Below are 22,508 nucleotides of genomic sequence, written 5' to 3'. Positions count from 1 at the left end.
TGATGGACCAATTCTGAACATAAAATACAGTCTACAGAGTATTGTCACTCCTCTGTAGACAGAGCTGTTCTATCAGGGCTGTGAAGTTGGGTGTGCTTTTTTTTTTTTTTTTTTTTTTTTTTTTTTTTTAAATCAGAGGCACATTCCCAAATGTATAACAGAAACAAGAAAAATGATGAGTCTCAGAATACCACAAAAGCACCTTTAAAAATGCTGAACTACAACTCATTACAATTGCTTGATAAACTCAATTATAACTAAGATTTCTTAGACAAATTCCTAAGGACAAAGTCAACTTGCAGCCTTATTCCATGACCGGACTCTGCACATAACTGTAGCTTCCTCACTGCCTGTTAAAAAACAAGAAGTGAACACCTACCAGCAGAATGACGGTGCAAAGGCAAAGACCACACACAGTATGCAGGCGTCACTGCAGCTAAACCACAGTTTTAAATACTCAGAACTTCCTCTGCTCCTGAACAGATTGAGCAGACCTGACCAGGGCTACTCCCTTTATCTATCACCACAAAGTAAAGCGATTACCTTGAAATAACACACATTTGAACACAGATGCTCAAGCTGAATTTGTTCTTGCGTTGGCAAAGCATAGTACCTTCCTGATAAGTGCATCAAGTGTACAAGTGCAAGTTTAATTTCTTTTTTTCATCTGCAAGCTGTACAGTGCATTCTGCTAAGAAGATTAAAAGGAATATTTTACATATAAATGGCAAAGCACATCATTTTTTTTTTTTTTGTACTTTTGAGCAAGAATACATTTCATAAAGAAGACTCAGTTCCAAGGCTATTCATTTCTTAATTTATCAAGTAACATTGTTTATGGAAGGCTTATACAGTACAGACTTCTCTGATGTCAGCTGTGCCTTACATGATGTATAATTCCATACAAAAGAAGGAACTCTACAGGTAAATTGTACCTAGCTCTCAGTCTGCTTCCTTCCCTGGAGGAGGTAACAGGAAGGACTTCGTTTTATTTCACCGAATAAAATACTAATCAATGTGATGACTGACCTAAAACAAGGAATCAACACAAACTGACACTTCTCCTAAGAGGACAGTAAGGACACCTCTGTTTTAGCTTGGGACAGAAATGTGCCTCTGAAGCCAATTTTCTACCTGTCACCACTGACTTGGTTCTGAAGTTTGAATTTTGGGCGAGTCACACAAGAACATGAAGTGATTTCCTGCCAGGTGAAACTGGTTGAACAACCTACAGCCACTATGGGGGCATTCAGTCTATGGGAGCAATCCAAACCTGAAGAACAAAAGACCAAACTCAGTGATTCTGAAACGTATAGAGCAGATATGCTCTCTGCGTCAGCCTTTTCAACTTATGGAAACACTTCTATCTATGGACTGATTGCTAATGTGAGCACATACCTACACAACAGATGTATAAACCACCTTGAGGTATCTAGCTGAGTCATACAATCCAGAAGGTGGTTAAAACTTAACACAAGAGGTTCTGGCTTCATATTTTATCTAGATCTCAACTTCTGGGAAGTCAAATGCACATTTTGCTAAACAAATATGCTGAAAATTCCTATCTACATTTAAGCATTTTTCAAGAAAACCCATGAGTTTATAGAATATTGATGTCTAATCTCTTTAACAATAGGCTACAATGCGTATTATATAATATTTACACATCCTACTTGAGGGTCCCAAGTTACAGTTTTTCATATTTATTAAAAGCACGCTTAGTTTTCTGTTAAAATGAATACTCAGAAATAGATGATGAGAAAAGTGCTTTATCTATCCCTACGGTCAAACCAAATGTATTTTACCTTGATCAACAGTATTTTATGCTTTGTTCTTGCCAAAAATGTTTCTACCTTGAATAGTTAGTAGCATGACATTTTAAGTCTGTGCAATATGCATACAACTTTTTTCCTTGGCTTTATTCGAATACTTAGATTACACCTGCAAACTGCTGATAAATCAATGTTATTTAAAGTTTTTATTACTGTTTCCATGACTTTTTTTCATTAAGTACTAATAAGATATAAAAGCAGTAACATCTTTCATATTGAAGTCAACAGTGCAGATGTAAGCCTCTTCCTCTTTAAACACAACAGCTTGGACCCTGCCTCAAAGGAAGTTGAGACAGAGAAAAATCCTATATGGCTATGCTTTAATAAACGTAAAACTCCACATCATAAGTGTCATTTTGGAGTGAGCTACTTCAAATAGAGGAATTCTGACAACATCAGCATTGGCAGCATTAGGTTCGTATCATTATGGATTGTAATGTTCTTCCTGCATGAACCGTGAGATCCCCCATGATCCTCTGCTCCTCTCAGCAACACTTGGATCATGGTATTGCACTGGATTGTCTTAGCTTTTTCCTTCTCACTAACCTCCCTTTTTCTAATTATAACTCTCTCACTTGTCTCCCTGCTTCTTCCCTTGGGCTACCGCCAATTTTCCACCACCCCTCTATGAGCTCCAGAAGCACTACCAAGGCTGTAAGACAGTCAGACCTGTGATTTCATATGGCACCTCACTTCATATGTCATACGATAGTTTCTGTAAAACAATGAATGATCAAAAGCCAGAGATACCACGCAGCATTTTTAATTACCGTACATAGTTTTTGCCACAGATGGCAAAATAAGGGCCAAGACATCTAAGTTCTCTAATGAACTGTGCTATGTATCAGGGAAAGTGAGCACCCAGATCTGCAGAAAGACTGGGCTGCTTAGTATTGTCCAGAGGAAAATAACCCAGTTCCCTACAGTCATCCTCTTCCGCATGCCAAGACTCTAACAAGCCTCTGCACTTCGGCTTACCACAGTAATTACATTCTCACGCCCTAAAGGCAATATTGTCTGAAGCAGCACATTTTTAGGTCATTTCATAAACCTACAGAGACTCCAGTTTTCCAAATGGATTTCAAAACATCAATACTACAGTTACTTAAATAATAACTAATCCACAAGGTCTTCATTTTAAAAACGGGGAAATAAACTTTGTCAAGCAAGAATTGATAGTACATAATTCTTGTTGTATGCAGTCCAGGCAATACTTCACACATTAGTTATGTCTGATCTTCCACACAAGGGAGAACTTGGGTCCTCAAGAGCCCAATGCTAGAAATGACATCTCTTGATCCAAGGCTTTTTGTTTTGTTTAAATTTTTCTTACTGCTTCAGATATCAGATTTTATATAAGTGGAATCTGCAAGGCAAAAGGCCCTGCACAATTAACATATTTCATAATTGCAAGAAACACTTTTGACCTCTAGTTGGCTCAAAATTTTATCATGATTATTTAGCAGAATGAGCTACTTCCCTAATGAATCATTCAGAATGAATGAGAGAAGATCTGTGTACTGGGAAATAGCTGCAGAATCTTGCAATCATTTTCAAATCTTCCATATATTAAATAGCTTTATATTTTCAAAAGAAGCTCCAGGCGTGCACAAGAATTACACTTGATATGTGATAGGCCTAAAAAAAATCATTTACTTTTTTTTTCTGGCCTTGCAGCACTTCAGTTTGCTGTCATGCTACTCCAATTCTTCTAGTTCAAAGAATACACAGAGGGGAAGGCTCTGATCTTTGGTATCTCACTTACATGAGTAGTACAACCTCCTAGATAGTCAGTGAAGCCTCCAGAGTGCACTTCAAAGTGTGTAAATTAAACGCTAAATATCAGAACGCATGCACGCCCTCCTAAAGGAACACCTTCATAGGCCATCCCAATAAAGCACGTGCTTTGAAATTAAGAATGGGGAATCACATCCAGGTAGAAAACATATAAAATATCCACTGCATCCTCACCAATGGAGCTAAAAAGAACACTACTCAATTTTTTTCTCTTGCCCACAACTTCATAGCTCATTAGTCAATTGCAGACCCCACAATACATCACACTGTTCCACAATCATACCAGACCAGTTTACAAAGTTTAACAATTCATTAACTTAAAAGTACCCTCAAACTTTTCACATACACTATCTAGATAATTGGTATGACGGCTCTTAGTTATCAGCAGCTAATAAAGGTTCCCTGCTACTTTTGACTGGGAATACTCTTTTAGGCAGAGGAAGTATTAGGGAGGATCCGTAGTTCCAACACCATCACACACAACGAGGGTCATCACATAGGAGAAAAGTTAATAAAAAGGTCAAATTGTTCAAAAGCATCATGAAGTAACACTGCCAGAGTCAGGAAGAAATTCTGTGATCATTTATCAACACCATCAGTTGTAGAACAAAAAACTGAAAAGAAACCAGGCAAAAAATAAAAATAAAATAAATAAATAAAAAGGGGCTTCCAATGTTCCTACAGAAGAGTCAGAGAAGGTACATGAGGCATTCTGGATTGATTTTAAACATCACTGAAATAGCACCACATTGCACTGTATTCCATATGAAGATGAACGCAGGTATTTCAGAATGGAATGTGTACATCCAGATTGCCATTAGTCACATGGGTTAAATGTGAGGGTATTTGCACTGCTGAGACTAAGGAGATTCAGACCAACTTTAATAACATTGCTGTACTTGAAATTCTTTACACTTTTGAATTTTACTGTGTTGCTGATCGTTAAACAATGCTTTTCAGCACAGGAATATCTACACTGCAAATGCAACTGCTATAGGACACGCTGGTCTCTCTATGCACCAGGAACAAACTTAGTAGTTACTTTTTTGAAGTCCAACCTGTTTTATTTCAGTAAGATGCCCCCAAATCTTTTTATAATTATTTCCATTGCATATAAACACAATATCCTGGTATAAGTAAATTAGCTTGGCTAAATATAGCAGGCGCACTCATGTTTTATGGGGCATTTTCTCTGGTATGTGGCTAATATAAATAAAACGAGCGCAGAGAGGTTGGCTGTGCTCCACGGACATTACATCACTTTTCCTTAATAGGAAACCTCTCTGCAACTTAATGTCTTGCTTTAAACACTTAGAAGCGTCCACAAAGTCTTCAGCGAGGATCATCATATAAGGCCAGTAGTTAGCTGTAAAAGACTAGAACATACAGCTGAGGCTCGCAGCCCAACCCTGAAAAGATAACCTCTAATGAAGACCACACTTAACTTCTTAACCAACTGCATGGCTACAAAGAGATACATGCAGAATTCCAGTAAAAAGCAAAGGATGAAGTTCTAATTCCTATGACTTTACTTCAGTAAGCTCAGGATTTCCTCTAGTAACCTTAAGGGAGCTGCAAGTTACCAAAGGCAGACCGAATCCACTGATTAAAAGCAGAAAAATAAGCGAAAAAGCATCTCCTCCATTTTTATTTGCTGCTCACTTTTCGTGATCCTGAAAAAGAGAAACCCTCTATTTCATCTCTAGTATGACATTATTTTGAAGAAATTAGTTAATTAGTGTAAAATATTGTATCATTTGCCAACAGCATGATTTTGCCTCCCATGTACACTGAGTTTGTCAGCATAAATAACAAACAGTCCACAGTAAAAGACTGTACACGTTAAAAACAATAAATTAAATGCAGAATAAAAGCCAATGGACCTACATGGTTGTTTTTTTTTTCTTTTTTCCTGAGAAAATGATGGTTCTTTTACTCAAATCTTTGCAGTCATTACTGAGATTGATTTTCATCTCTGAACATACAACACAGACAATAAAGTCTAGCAGACAACATAGTACATGAAGAATAAAAGTGCCCAGAGGAATTTATGCTCGTGCCATAATTAATGTAAACATAAGTTCAAGCTATTGTATTTCAAATGTGCATTTGCTGAGCAATAATCCAAATCCTGCTTCAAGTCTGCATGGAGCATTTGCTGGCGTGGAATTTTATTGAGAGCATAATCTATTTAGGCACTGTCACACAAATAAAAATGTATTTACCACAGTACAGAAAGGCAGAGTAGGTCATTTTGTTCCTTGTTTTTCCAGAACACTTGAGAGGATTTCACTGAGTGTCTCCTACAGATTTTAGTGGCATCTGGGCTGCATGGGATCCTTGAAAATTTACACTAAACATTGCCACGTTTACGTCAGCAACACTCAGGAAAGAAAACGTCAATCAAACAAAGGTATGCAGCAAATAAATGTAAGATGGAGTACATTTCATACCACTGTGAGTGCTCTCACTCAGGAAATATGTGGCCTTAAAATATTGCGGATTCTATAACCCTTTAACTCAGCAAGACATTCCCAAATAGTTCTGTGCGTTCTTTCACATCCAGTTAGTGATCCTTATACCAAAAGAGGCAAGTGAAATAAAAGTTGAAAGTAACCCTAGAATTGAGTAGGCTGTTTTTTTCCTGGTTGGTTGGTTGGTTGTTTTGTTTGCTTGGTTTTGGTTTTCTGTTTTAAACTTGGATCTGTTCACTGCTTCAGATTAAAGAGCAGCCGCACATAGAACGAGCACCTGGCAGTCAGGCCTTCCGTGTGTCACACTGCTCATGAGAAATCGCCTCCCCAGCTTGGGTTTGTGAAGCCATACCTTTGGATTGTAATCATGAAGGACAAGAAAGAATATCTATGTCCGCTTTACCTCTGAATGACAGCCTGGAAACAAGATCTTCAATTCACACACGCACTTATAGAGCAACTGCCCTAAAATTAACGAAGTCTTTACTTACATTAAAGTCAAAGCTCAAGTTATAATCAAAAGTAAATTTCAGCTCCATTACTGGAACAATTTATAGATTCCAAATGGAAGGTACTTGTGCAGCATTAGCACACTCTCTCCCAACACACAGCACAGGCCCACGTGTCACTAAACATGAAGACAGGTAACTTGAGACTTGACTGCCTGAATGACAAAGGTATAATAACAACATTCTCCTGATGAGTTTCATCTTTGCTGTACCTTCATTGATCAGTGAAGTGGCTCCTTACTAAACAATTATATTTTCCTTATTCTAAAGCTATATGCAGAATTATTAGCATCAGCAAACACCTATTTTCTAAAATACCATTTCAGCAGTGGTTCCAGTTAACACCTGCTTTCCACAAAAGGTGAGGGGAAACAGAGGAATTAAATTAGACTCAAAACGCAATTTTAAATAATCTGATAGTTATATTTATCCAACATTAATTAACCAGGCAGCTTTTGTGCAAATTTAACTTCATTTAAACAAATCTGAAAGTTCACATTTAGAAGTTTATCCATGTATTATAATAATCTGTTTCAAGTCTTGGTTTCTGATTTAGGAATAATTTTTAAGGTGAACTAAGCATCTCAGCAATCTGCCTTTACATGGCACAGAAATACCTGGAGATGCAACCGTTAACATCTCCATATCCTTAGTTCAGTCTAGTCAGTACTGACTGAAATTAAAAACATCTCATTAGAACTCGATGGCATGGTTGATGTGAGTCAGTCTCTGTTCTCTTCCTAGTAAAGTTGCCACACGATCTGAATACGCTACCTTTCACCTCAGTGTAGCAAGTGTAAGCACCAGAAGCACAGACTTCCACATCTGAAAGATGTCCCTACGTGCAAGGGAGCGTGCAGATGTCAGCTGCCTGTCCTTGGCGTCATACTGGAAATTTCAATTAAATACAGATCACAGGCAATGTTTATAACAACATACAAATCCAGGTCATTCATCACTGTTATTTAAATTACATAATCTGCTTCAAGAACAGAAAAGTGCTGTGGAACTCATGCTGTCTTCTACTGAACTTTTAAGCTATGAACAAAATAGAGAATTCTCTTTATTCTTGACAAAGCATCTTTGCAACAAAACACACACAATCCTACCAATATTGTGGAAGATACCTACGCAGTATTTTTCAAGTTTACTTCCTGTCCTTACACTGTTCTACATGAAGGGGAGGAAAGGAGAAAAGATTGCAATAGCGAAGCAGCTAGAGAAAGCACTTCAGCTGTTGAAGATACAGCTTCGTTATCTGCGTGACAAAGTGTTGTGACATTGCTACCACATTTGCTTTTCCTAAGCAGCACATAGGCCATAAGGCTGGTGTACTTGACTGCATGCTTTATAGCCTGGTTCCCTGACCACTTAGCCTGAGGAATCCATCAGACCACGTCACTGCTCCTTCAGCTCATGTATTTGGGATTTCTCTCAAATGAAACCTGGGCAAATGAGGAATCCAGCCTAGTTTCAACCTCCATCAGCTCTTCTTGACAGTCAGCACTGTGGGTTACACTCTGCAGTGTAGGTTAGTGGGTTACACTGCAGAGGGTAACCCACAGTGCATTTGTGCTAACAATGACATCAAATATTAATATAACTACAGGATTTCTTAACATTAGTAGAATTTGTTCATAGCCCTGCCTTTCAACGGAAACTGCTGGAATAGAGACAAGTTTTTACCCCAAACCTTCAGAATGTCATACCATTAGGTAATAGAAAATTAAGAGACAATTCTCCCACTTATAACTTTTGCTAAGTGACTACTATAGACAAGACAGTAATACACAACCCACAACGAATCATGCATATTTAAAATACTTACAGTTTCAGGCACTATCAACATATTTGGCATTTTTTTTTGCTCATACTCTCTGAAGTTCTTGCTTTATTACTGCTATCTAATTACTTGATTGCCTGAGCTATATATATAAAAAAAAAACTACTAATGAATTCTTCCCAGTACGCAGAACTCTATAAAACATGAGTAATTTTACATTAAAATATGACTTCTACATTGCAAAAACTTTCAGAAGAAGACTGGAAGTCAAAATAAATTAAATCCTGAGAAACTTTATACAACGAAGCCTCAGGGAAAATGTACCACTATCAGGTAAGTAACAGTTTAAAATGTCTAGAAATATTTTACAAACCAGCAGGTATCTCCAACAGTACCAACAAAGTATCATTTAATTGGCTGCGACTTAACAAACACTTGCATTAATTTTCTGCAGGAGTTTTATCTTACAGTACTGCAGCCTAAAAATATCTGCTGTTTTTTTCCTTTGTTTTGGACTAGGAAACCAGGAGCAAAGGGATCAGAAGGCTTTTCTATGGATACATTGTGCCAGAGTAGATAATCCTAGCTACAGATGTGTGGGAACCTAATCTGGACTAGAAACATCCACATTGATGATAATGAGATACAACTAATGAAAGTTAATACTTGCTAGAGACGATGTTGGCAACTTCCTATCATTCCCAGCCACAGCCTGACTTGACACAGGAATACAATCTACAACACTGTATCATTACTGACTGCTCACGTATCCAATTTTTTTAGGCCAGTGTGAAAATTCAGTTGCAAGAACACATGCAATCCTAATCCGCTCAGGCCGTAGAAAAATCCTACTATTTTGAAATGAGAAGTTGATTAAAAAAGTAATTATTCAAGAACACTGGACAATTCATACTACTGTCACAGCAATATTACTCATCTTAAAAAGGAACTGAAATGATTTCTTGAAACCAGAAGTACGACACTTTATTTCAAACAAATACTCTTGTCTGCACAGCATGCTGACCTGCACGTTAGTGAGCAATATTCATGACAGGCACCTGACAACAGGAAACAAGAATATTATGCAGACAGCAGTTTACAGGACAACCAACTTAAACCTGAATGTAAAGATTCAAGAGTGCCCAAGGAAAAACATGAAACGTTGAACTGCTTTTCAGACTGATTAGGGGAATTTTTCACATATTTCACGTGGTATGTCCCACATCTTCCAAAAATCCCTTAGTCTAAAGCTGCTTTCCATCACCTCTTACCTGTCCTTTAAGCAGCATGCTGCAGCTATCTCCACCAACCATGAAACGTTTATGAAAGCTTAAACTATTACACAAACTCTGTCAATGTCACGGCTTTTACCAAACACCAATTTTTTTCCAACACTAAGGGCAAGTAATTGAGAAATCAATCCTCCTTTTTAAGCAACTCCTGTCAAAGGCACTTTCAATTTCAATCTGTAACAAAAATTGTGACGAATTTGAGATAATGAAATAGAAGAAGCATTTGAAAATAATCTCCACAATGAACCACAAAGATTAACATCAAGAATTTAGGATTTCTCAGTCTTCCTCTATCACTAAGACCATCAGAGATGACACACAGTTAGTTTCCCAAACTCATCAGCACATAAGGTATTATTCAATTATGGTTTTGAGTATTTAATTTCTGACATGAGCTGCTTCTGCGTTATATTACTCTCTGTGTTAGGCCCTGGCTTTTTAAAACAATTCCATTAGCAACAAAAGGTACAGTTCCCAACCTTTACAAATGTCTCCCAAACATCATAGCTTTGCTTACTTTGACGGTGCTGTGCCATTACTGGGAACTTTACAGACCTATCAAACCTTTTAGGAAAAGGATTAGATGCTTCACAAAATATGTTATATTCACACAAATTCACTCAACTTCTCCCTCCAAACTTTCATCTACTACTGATCAGTTTCCTGCTTAAATGCATTCCAATTCCATTCTGCTCTGCTCTTTATCAATGAGCTTGTTACTGTAAATATTAGCATTGCAAACAGTTTCTCTAGTTCGTATTCACACAAGAATTCACTCAGCAAATGGCCTGTCTTTTGCAGCAGTAGCCATTAATGCTTAAAGTGCAAACATCTATCTTCTTAATCCAAAAAAGGACATAATGTGAGTGCAGTGTCTCAGTTGCAAGCTGATAATTAGCCTTACTGGCAGATGGAGTTCTTTTGCAAATCACTATAGTTAACTGCCCCCAGGTCACTCCTCTTTCCTAGTTACAATCTACCACCACAAAAGTCCAAAGCTTGTACCTACCAGGAATGCTAACTTCACAAAGCTACAGAAGTACCGTAAAATAATCTTCAAGAACATTCAAAGTAAACATGAAGATGCTTGAGAGAAAGCACAGAAAAAAGGACAAACCAAAGGAAGATTTTTAGGAAGCCATAAAGGCTAAAGGAGACAAATGTTTGCCTTTCCCTCAGATTTTGAAGGAGCACAAAGGTGAGGAATGAAAATGCAAATATATGAAAGGCTTCATGTGTATGTAGTTAAACATACATACTTGTGTATATGGGCATGGTGGTAATAGGTTGATGGTTGGACTTGATCTTAGAGGTCCTTTTCCAACCTCAATGATTCTATGAAAATGAAATAATCTTGTCTGGCAGTTTGTAGGAGGAAAGTTCTGTAGTTAAGACAAGGAAGTAAACAGACGCACTTTACTCCTACTTGTAGAATAACGCATTAAATCCAGCACTAAAAATGTTCATTTCCAAGCCATATGTTTGACCACACAAAGAATCAAGCCCACAGATAATAATCAAATCCTCATTAAGAACTGTAGCAATGGCTTGCTTCTTCTCAAGACTTGCATGGCAAAATAATCTAAAACTAATGTGTAACGGGTTGATAAATGCTTTACTACAATGGTCTGTAACAAACGTAACATCCGCTACCATTGCATCCATTTCTAGGGTCTAAATTTCTTATACTTCTGCAAACTTGTGGAATCCCTGATATCATTTGTGGTCAGAAAAACTCCAGCAAGGTCTCACAGAGCAGCTGGACAGCAATTGCAGAACCCTTTTAAAATGACAGCCTGTGCTTTGGAAAGGTTTGCTTCTCTCCTTGAAAGATTTCCCAGTGTTGAAAGAAGTTCAAGAGTCCTTGATACTGGTCTAGCTGCAATGCACGTGGTCGGGGCTGAACTTCACCATCCTGGGAACGGTTCCATCATACACCACAAGACGTGCCTTTGACATCAAGATTCCTGCAACATGTTCTAGTGAGGGCTGCAGAGAAAGCTCATTTCTTGCTTGCAGCTGGTTGCTGAGGGCAGTCTTACTACTTGGGGGAGAGCAAGGACAATATGGCAAAGAGATTCTGATTTCTGAGACTTCTACTCATTTTTTCAGGGTTTTTCCATATGATTCAGATCAACATCATTATTCACATTCCAGGACAGTATTTGGTTTACTCTCTTGCATTCTTTTACCTGTTACTATGACCGCTAAATTTTGAAGGGTTAGAAACAAAGGAACTTAAAGAGTCTTGGAAGCAGTAGTTTCTAAACATCTCACAAACATGTCAAGGTGCTGCTTTATAGGCAAGAGTGAACCACAGGACTAACCTCCGAGCCAGCAGCTGAATTCATTTTTTGTTTGAGAAAACGCTGACATAATATTATGGTTTTACATTAATACGCATGCTTTGTCTCTCCATTCATATGGGCAAATACACATGCAATGCTTTTTTTCCTGAAACCTCTGTTCAATGAGCACAAAAGATTCCTGAAATACAACTTATATTAAGAAATCATTTTTCTTTCTTTCTTTCCAGAGTGTTTTAACATAAAGCAGAGAATGGAAGCAATCATTTTCCAGAAATTCCCGATGAACGCCTTAAGAAAATGTTAAATAGTAACCTTAAAATCTCCAGCAGAAGTTCCAAAAGCCATGGAAGATAAAAGAATGGAAACCACATGTAACATCCTAGAGACACATATGACAACATAATGTACTTTCAATACAGTTTGAACTTCCATCGTCTCACATTATAAATTGTATTTCACGTCTGTAGAAACTGACAGAAGATGCGTCACTCTTTTTCCACATTACATACAGATCTCCAGATTTATATAATGATTGAAAGATGCTGAACGTTTATAGGAAATAAAGACTTCCTCCCTAAAACATAGCCAAACAGCATGGCGAAGTACTTAGTACCTGAAAAAATAGGCTACAGGATTTATATGCGAAAGAGTAAATGCGATTTGGCGGAGATGTTAAACCTAGGCATATGAGAATTATGCTGGATATATATAAGTTACAAGGTAGCTTTAGAAAGTGAAAAGCCATAAAATTCATTCATTTCCTTATTTCAAATGAGGAAACATCTTTTGTGAAGAATAAAACACAATTCTCTGGCTCATCACTAAAAAGTACCAGCAGTTTAGAGGGTATAAAGTGAGCTTGTTCACTGAGTGATTTCTGATGAACACTTCTGAAGCCCAGGCACTTCTCCTGAAAATGCCCAGAAGGTACCTGTAGTCATCCATCCACACCTCTGTCCAGTGTAGATACCAATGCGTCCTTTAATGTTTCTTTACACATTTGTGGTTTTATGCACCTCAGATTTGCACAGAAGTAAACAGCATCACCTTGCAACAGACTCACCATCAGTAAAACAATATCAAGTAACTTAAGCTTTCGTTATGATCTATGAAAATTCTGACAGGAAACATGGATTACACACAAACAGACAGCATCTGCAAATACCTAACCCATAAAATATTATGACTACCTCTGGGGTTTTCAAAACTTCACTTATACTAAAAAAAAAAAAAAGATAAAATCAAAAACAAAATCACTAAATCTTTGGTCACACCACAATAAAGCCAAAAGGCAGGGTGTCCTCCAGAAACCTTCAAACTCTGAGAAGAAAGGCTTTATTTTTCATAGCCAAAATAAGTACAGTGATGTAGGCTGGAAGAAATACAACACCACTAAGTTTCTATTCAAGGAAACTCTCCATCAATTTGAGCAAAAGTTTTTTACGTTGCCTTGGTGAAATGGCCCTGCTAGCCAAAGTTGGACTTATTAAAATTGTTTTGCACTTTAATAGCTGCTTTAAACAGATCATCCCCATGAGTCAGATACAGATTTTTACTCATGCTCTGTATGTGGACACACACATGCATATATATTCATGCACTATATATATATATGCACACAGAAACAGACTTGCACCATCTTCTCTCATAAAAAAGTTCTGCGTTAACTGTTCTTTGAAGCCAGAAACATGCATTTTGCATACATCTAGATGTACAGATGCACACGGTCCTTGAAATGGAACTGAAAGAAACAATTATTTTTCTAGTGGCTACTTCTGTACTGTAATACAGCCTCCAGAGAATAATTCATCAGCGGAGAATATGTTTAAAAGTACAACAAAATCCAACTACTAAAAGAACATGATTATTTTTAAAGATAAGTCTTCCAAGATGCGTGTAGGGTGCACAGATGGGTAGAAAGAAGCCCATAAAGTTTGGCCTAAAAAGCACAGATTGGCTCTCTCTGCTGCTCTCTGCTGTAGCACATGCAGGTCTTGATTTAAACCAGATTCCTGCATTCAGTTTGGCTGGAGAACAGGGGTCAGGCTTCTTAAATGATTCTGTAGCAGAAGAATCGCAATTGGACTAGACAATTTCTGAAGGTCCCCTCCAAATGAACTACTCTACTCTATGAATCACAGAATGGTTTGAGTTGGAAGGGACCTTAAATACCATAAGGTTACAACCACCTCGCCATCGAGCAAAGACACTTCCCACTAGATCCCATCCAACCTGGCGTTGAACACCTACAGGGATGGGGAACCCACAACTTCTCTGGGCAACCTGTTCCGGTGACCCACCACTCTCAGAGTGAAAAACTTCAGCCTAATGTCTAATGTATCCTCTCTGTTTAAAGCTGTCTGCCCTTGCCCTGTCGCTACAACCACTAACTAAGAGTTCCTCTCCAACTTTCCTGTAGGCTCCCTTTTAGGTTCTGGAAGTCCACAATAAAGTCTCCGCAGTCTCATCTTCTCTTCATAGGAGAGGTGTTCCAGAGTAAAGAGGAAGAATCCCCTTCCTTGCTCTGCTGGTTATGTTGCTTTTGATGCAGCCCAGGATGCAGTTTATTTTCTGGACTGCAGGTACTTATTGCCAGCTCAAGTTGAGCTTTTCATCAACCAACACCTCCAAATTCTTCTTCCCTGAGGGCTGCCCTCAATCCATTCACTGCCTGTACTCATGCTTATGATTACCCTGACCCAGGTGCAGGACCTCACACTTGGCCTTTGTGAGGTTCACACAGACCTACCTCTCTGGCCTACCAAGGTCCTTCTGGATAGCAATCCTTCCCCAAAGCACGTCAACTGTACCACTCAGCTTGGTGTCATCAGCAGATTTGCTGAGGGTGCACTCAGTGTGCCCGCTTTCTTTGTCACCAACAAAGATGCTGAGCTTCTCTAGTGTTAAATAGTTGGCTAAAGAATCACACACACACACAAGAAGAAAAATATCCCATAATTTTTTTATTTCACTAGAGCAGGAGCTCATAATGAAGCTTCTCCAGACCACTAGATATTGCTTGCATGCATTTCCTGCTCTCCAAAGTAGATTATTGTTCATCATAGCAGAGGAATGCTTTTTAAATTTCAATTTAAAAATTAAATCCAGCTAACAGAACCTTCATCAAATTCTATGCTTTTAAGGCAAAGTTCAGTTACTTTCTTGTAAATGCAAAGATCAAAACAATCTTGCCTGAGACCATAAAAGCAATAAGTCCAACACTGACGATGTAAACTTAATTCGTTGTGATGTCCCACTGTTTACATGCATGCATCAGATGCTGTTCTGTCAATGTATACAGTAGCATACAAGGCAGTATCGCCTTTCACTTTGAATTTGATGGAGTTTGTTAGTTCGTAAAAACACTGACATCACTAAGAATGCACTGGGAAGGAATGGAACAAGTCTGAATAAATAGGTTCCAAAGGACAGCTTTAGGACAATGCCTTGTTCTAAAAGTTGATCCAAGTTAGTCAAAGGTTTCTTACACAAATCATCCCTGGAAAAACAAGCACGGTACATAGATTCATTCGCTTTTTGGCTCACCTCGTGCAGGCGTACCACACAGAACAAGGTCTAGCAGTAAATTGAGCCCACTGCATTTTTTCTTCCTTTTAATTTTTTAACCAAACACTATTTATCTTGAACTCCTTCCCTTTGTGGAAAGGGAAAGTGCTGGGGAGTGCCATATACAATACATCAATTACAATCACTTTCTGCTTCAATAAAGGAAATACAAACTTCCCGTCTTGGCAAATATTTGAATGTCTTGAGTATGTGGGAGAATGACCACGTTAAGTGTCTAGACTGCAACGTGTAAGAAAAATATTTCCTAAGTTTCCTATTCATGTGCTTCTCCAGAAAGTATACTTCAGATGCCTTAATTATTGGTTAACCTTCTAAGATCGTTGTGGTAGCACAAATAATTTTGTTTGTTTGTTTGTGTTTAATTATCTGTAAGGCTCGAAGATGTTCTAACAGTTGTGGTCACAGAAGACTGACTTCTTCACTTTCTGCAGAATAAGAAGTTAAAATGAGTCTTCCAGGCATACTATGACTTGGTTAGTAACTAGCCTGTATATATTCTTACACTCTGTAATGCCTCCAAGTGTATGTATTGCCACTGCTATCTCCTTGTTTGGTATTGCTGGTGCAGAGTGGGAGCTTCGCTCCAAAGAGTGATGATTAGTACATAACCTAGCACTGAAATGTTATCTGTTAAGAATACGGGAGTATTTCCAAGATGGAAGATGACTGATGTATATAAAATTCCATAGGCATACTTTTATTAAAGACTAATCCCAAGATGAAAGATTTCCATCCGAAGATTATGTTATCAAGAATATATGGGACTATCGGTTTGTATATTATATCTTACCCTGAAATCTTTACTGGGAAAATAAGCATCACCAACTCTTCTCATGTCAGTAAAGATCTAGTAGGCCCCTAAGTATTAAAGCACTTCTTTCTTGGAGAGTAAACAACAAACAGAAATACATATGACAGTAACATAAAACATTTTGTATGGAAACTATGTAACCAGTAGTACATAAGCTTATCTTTCAAATAGTTTCTTCTCACTGCACCCCATGCACTCCCCTTATCTATGCAGATTCATCTTTGAAACTCAGCTTTGTAAAATACAGGTTTTTGTCTCCTTATCTTCTGTGTTGAGTGACCACCACTATTGATAATCTACAAGAAATGGTACAGTACACACAGTACATCTACCTAGAGGATACCACACTACCTGATGCTCTACTACGCTTGCAGGTACACAGGTTCACATTAACGTTGGCAAAAATAAAATCACAAAGCAGCTACTTAGACCACAGTTGGCAGAGGAATTAATTTGTTATTTGAAGCGTACAATAGTTTTCCACCAAAGGAATGCTTTTTTTCCACTTTATTTTTTACAAACTACATCAGCTTCTAAGAATCAGGTAAGGCAATTCTCTCCCTGACTGTTTTGAAGCAAAAAGAAATTCTACATAGTACAGAAACAAGGAATTCTCCATTTAAGGGGCTGACCAGCATCTTGTCCCACAGGTCTGTTCCAGTTACATTGCTCCCTTTCTCTTACAATGCCCAAAGGCTGACAGCTGAACATTACTCATCAAATTTACCACCGTGTCCTTACAGAAGCAGAGGCACGCTGATCTAACATAGCTAACATAGTTCTTAGAAATGGCTGCTGAAATCATACAGACCACAAAGCCGCAACCTTGCCCCTATTTGTGGAGAGGTTGCCTTTTCCTGCCCTAAACAACCATCATATATGCTGGAATCATTCTTTAGTGCAGAGCAGAGAATACTGAATTCTTTCTTCTGCCCAGAACTGCAGATCCATCCTCTACTGTCTAAACTAAAGAATAACATTTTGCAAATATTTCCACGTGACAATCATCACAATCTCTGCAAAGAGAAAGCCGTAGTCCTGTGCTTGTCAAATCTAATAGGCCCACAGTAATAGGTGCACAGGTGTCCAGCAAGATGAGCTTGACCCAAACACATATAACTGCCTGGCTCTTATAAAGAAAGTGAAATTAAAAATAATTTTAAGAATAGAGAATTTCTAGGGCTTCATTAAGTACAAGAACACAAAAACATACATTTACAGCAGTGCTTTTTAATGGTATCCTGATAACCCAGCTGCTTATTGTTATTTAAAATACACTTTAACTCGCAAAACAGTATTTTAATTTAGCCCTGCCCAACCCCCCCAGAAAAAACCAACCCAACACATCTGCTTGGTGCTCATAAAGCTGCATGAAAAGATACACATATCTGCCAACTGCTAAGAAATCATTACCATGTATGCACCATCCTGATTTTACAAAACCTATGTCAGCTTCTAGCATATAGAAATTCTTGGCAAATTCTGACTTTGTGATACATGGTTTCTACTATCTCAAAGACGATGGAAACATTTTTTATCCCAATGAGATGCTTCTAATTCCAACAAAATCCTACCTGAGTATTTCTAAGAGTTTCAAAAATTGTAAAAACATCCGTATACATCCTACCCAATCTTCCTGGTTTCTTTTACTCAAAATCATTCCCAAGTGCTCCCTCAGCAAGTTTGCAGATGACACCAAAGTGAGCGGTGCGGTCGATACATTGGAAGGAAGGGAAACCATCCAGAGGGACCTGGCCAGGCTGGAGAAGTGGGTCCATGTGAACCTAATGAGGTTCAACAATGCCAAGTGCAAGGTGCTGCACTTGGGCCAGGATAATCCCAGGTGTTTAAACAGACTGGGGAAGAATCCCTTGAGAGCAGCCCCATGGAGAAGGACTGGGGGGTCCTGATGGATAAGAAGCTAGACATGATCCAGCAGTGTGTGCTTGCAGCCCAGAAGGCCAACTGTATTCTGGGCTGCATTAAAAAAGGAGTGGCCAGCAAGCAGAGGAGGTGATTGTCCCCCTCTACTCAGTTCTTGTGAGGCCTCATCTGGAGTACTGCGTCCAGACCTGGAGCCCCAAATACAGGAAGGACGTGGAGCTCTTGGAACGGGTCCAGAGGAGGGCCACTACGATGATCAACAGGCTGGAGCACCTCTCCTATGAAGAAAGGTTGAGGGAACTGGGCTTGTTTAGCTTGGAAAAAAGAAGGCTCCAGGGAGACCTCATTGTGGCCTTCCAGTACTTGAAGGGAGCGTATAAACAGGAGGGGCAACGGCTGTTTACAAGGCTGGATAGTGAGAGGACAAGGGAGAATGGTTTTAAACTGAGACAGGAGGGATTTGGGCTAGATATTAGGAAGAAGTTTTTCACACAGAGGGTGTTGAAGCACTGGAACAGGTTGCCCAGAGAGGTTGTGGACGCCCCATCCCTGGAGGCGTTCAAGGCCAGGCTGGATGTGGCTCTGGGCAGCCTGGTCTAGTGGTTGGCAACCCTGCCCATAGCAGGGGGTTGAAACTAGGTGATCGCTGTGGTCCTTTTCAACCCAGGCCATTCTACGATTCTATATTCTTCCACAGTTTCTCCTTCTAGCTCGGAAAAAAGAGTACCAGAAAATTATATCACAGTTCTTCCAGGCTTTGTTCACTATCCAAAAGCAGGATGCAACAGAATCTCTGTTCAAATTCTGTTCTTAAAAGTATTTGCCTGCTTTTATCATACTTGAAGTGGTTCGCATGCAATCAGTGAACAGAGCCTGAGAGCCATTTAATTTATATGTTTTTTTCCATCTTCCTGTTATCACTTATATATCTTAATCCTTCAACGTCTGGTATGCACTGTGAATCATAGGATGGCGGCAAACTAGGGCTGCCTTACAAACACCATTGTTGGTTTTCTCACCTTAGAACTCGACCGGATTTAGGTGCACACAGACATATTAGTGGACAAATTCTTCCATACGTAATGCATTACACGGAGTTAACTTCACAAATATAACGTTTTGTCCCAGGAATCATAGTTTCAGTTCAATACTGCCAGAGAATACTGTGGAAAAACGGTTTCTTGACCTCAAAGCCCAGTGAAACACAGCTATAGGAGTCCACTCCTATTTTTAGACGTATGCTCTGCAGTACCGTATTTCTTAATATAAGGCTGATCCAAACGTTCCAACAGCAGACATTGGTTTCTCTTTGATAGCCAACGCATCGCTCTGCTTTCCAAGTTTCAGTAAACACATCATTACAAGGAAGGCCAGTCTTACTTTTCCCAGCCTTCTTTCTAATTACACATCTGCTGCCAGGAAACTTTCGCTTTTTTATTTTTTTATTTTTTGGTCCCCACTACTAAAATTCAAACAAATGTCTGCCGCAGACTTTGAAAAAACAAAACGAAACATCTCGGAAGCAGTCAGTGTTATAAGTTACAAAGTTACTAGGTAACACTGAATTCCTTTCAGCACTCCATTATAAACACGGACCAAAAAGCCAGCCGCACGGGTAGATCGCTCCTAAGGCACCAAATATGTCCTCCTTACCAACTCACGAATTCCACAGGATAAAACCCCGGATTTTCAGGGTTAACTTGGCTAATTTTGGTAACAAGCCATAGACGCTTTCTTACAGCACCGAGTCCTCCTCTCCCAGCCAACCCCGCTTGCACCCGGAGCACCGGCGGGTTCCGGCGGTCTCCTACCAAGTAAGCAGCTGAAGCTTGCACAGAGCGCTCGCGTCTCGGCGCTAACAGGACAGACTAAACTTCAGCAAGTCTTAAGCCACACAGCCAGCTACACGCACCATCCCTTCCATATGGGAAACCCTCAGCAGGCGGCCGAGGACGGCAAGCGAAGCGCCGACTCTGTGGCTACCTATTGTTGAAAGGGGCCAGGGAGAGCCAGGCAAACAGCGGCTCGAAGACAACGCGCTCGGCACCGCGCGCTCCGGCCAGCCCCGCTCCGCCGCCCGTCCCGCGCCCTCGGCCGCAGAAGGCCGCCCCGCCTCACCTGCGCAACTCCGGCCGGCAACTCGCTCATCGCCCGGCGCGGCTCCGAGGGCCGGGGCGCAGCGCGAGCGCGCCGCAGGTAACGGCGCTATATAGGGCGGGCGGGCAGCGCGCCGCGACCGCTGAGCCTCTGCCGAGCTTCCCGCCTCGGCTGCTTCACGATAAGAGTCGCGCGCCGCCCCGAGCTGCCCGATGAGAGCGAGAGGCGTTGCCAAGCTGCTGGGAACGGCGGGTTTCCCACAGCGAATCACCGGCGGCGGCGGCGGCGTCTTTCCCTCCGTCGCGAACTGCAGAGCCTTGACGAGGCCCTCCTTGGAGCTGCAACAGCCGGGACTTTTTGACACGCGTTTTGCCAAAGTAAAAAGGCTCGCGCCGCGGCCCACATAGCGGCACAAAGATTTGCTCCAGAGCTGAGGGCAGCTTCCCTGTGGAGAAGCAATTCCCAGGTTGCCCTATCGCTTCTATGTGGCACAATGGGTGGGATGCTGACACATTGTGATGTAGGACCTTGGAGGCTGTATCTCAAATCAATCTTTTAAGCTTTTAGATGCTTTATGTTCTTCTAAAATATCACTTGTACCACCACTCATTACTATCAGATCCCCGGGTTTTCAGGTGAAACTGCATTTAAAATTCAAAACACTTCAGAAAATCCACAGAAGTCTGTTGCACCCTTTAGACACCTATTTTACAGTCTCCCGTGTCTTCTTAACAATCAGAGAACAGCATGAGAGCTCAGAACATATACCACGTGCTACAAAACCATTTTGCAGCCTAATGGCACAAACTCACCCAAAGTGCCAAACATTCACTTTGCAGATGATAATTACTACTGCATGCTCCCCTAAAGGCATCATTTAGAGCCTTTGGTACCTTTTTCCCCACAAGCATATGAAGACCAAAGAATAGACTTCTATTGCTGCTCCACACCCTTCCTATTTGAATCCATTTGGGCTGCAGTGCTTTCTCGCAGACTACATGGCAAAGACTACAACAAATCATCAGCAAGATCTACATAAACACGTACTTGAAACAAGACAGGCATATCCAAAACATACATCCAGAAAATTTCTGTCCTTACATCCATGCTTAATCTACAGCAGCGATCAGTGGTATTGCTTGGATTTTCCTTTATATGGACAGCCAAAAAGCATATGAACAGAAAAGTATTAAATATCTTGGACAACGGTTAAAAGATTTTAGGGTACTTCTCTTTGTTCAGCTCAGCTTTCCAAACAGTGTATTACAGCCCAGCTCTGGATTCATGGAATCTGCTGGATTTATACAAGACCATAATCATGGCTACTGTTCTCCAACCAGTATGAATCCCCACGACGAGCAGGACCTGAGATATTTCACTCTACAGTGAACAATCACAGAATTGCAGGGGTTGGAAAGGACATCAAGAGAGCATTGAGTCCAATCCCCCTGCTAAAGCAGATTCCCTACAGTAAGTTGCACAGGTAGGTGTCCAGATGGGTCTTGAATATCTCCATAGAAGGAGACTCCACAACCTCTCTGGGCAACCTGTTCCGGATATCCTTAATGTAAAAAGTTCTTCTGCATGTTAGGACAGAACTTCCTATGTCCAAATTTTAGGCCATTACTCCTTGTCCAATCGCTACACACCACTGAGAAGAGCCTGGCCTCATCTGTTTGCATCCCACCCCCCTTTAGATATTTATAAACATTTATCAGATCCCCCTCAGACTTCTCTTCCCCGGCTGAACTGACCCAGGTCACTCAGCCTTTCTTATGGGAGATGCTCCAGGACCTTAATCATCTTTGTGGCCCTCCACTGGACTCCTTCTAGGAGATCCCTGTTGTTTTTGAACTGGGGAGCCCAGAACTGGACACGGTATTCTAAATGTAGTCTCATCAGGGCAGAGTAGAGGGGGAGGATGACCTCCCTTGACCCACTGTCCACACTCTTTTTAAGGCACCTCAGGATCCCATTGGCCTTCTCGGCCACAAGGGCACACTTCTGACTCATGGCCAACCTGTCGTCCATCAGGACCCGCAAGTCCTTCTCTGCAGAGTTCATCTCCAGCAGGTCATCCCCTAACCTGTAATGGTGCATGTGGTTATTCCTCCCTTGCTTCCCTAAGCCCC

General features: G+C 40.2%; 1 protein-coding gene across 9 annotated transcripts in view; it reads right to left on the bottom strand.

The window, feature by feature from the left end:
• Window positions 1-22,508, bottom strand: part of PALLD (palladin, cytoskeletal associated protein) — a 187,558-nt gene that overhangs the window by 44,684 nt on the left and 120,366 nt on the right. The window contains exon 1 of one of the 9 annotated variants that reach the window (XM_040699537.2): window positions 20,398-20,559. The exons of the other annotated variants lie outside the window; for them this stretch is intronic. The gene's annotated coding sequence lies outside the window, so the exon portion shown is untranslated. Of the gene's footprint in view, window positions 1-20,397; window positions 20,560-22,508 lie in introns of those variants that run through there. 9 annotated transcript variants of the gene reach the window in all.

Source organism: Gallus gallus, chromosome 4 (genome assembly GCF_016699485.2).
Source record: "Gallus gallus isolate bGalGal1 chromosome 4, bGalGal1.mat.broiler.GRCg7b, whole genome shotgun sequence".
Taxonomy (NCBI): Eukaryota; Metazoa; Chordata; class Aves; order Galliformes; family Phasianidae; genus Gallus; species Gallus gallus.
Note: the sequence above shows the minus strand (reverse complement) of the source record. Positions and strands in the feature narration are given on the sequence as shown.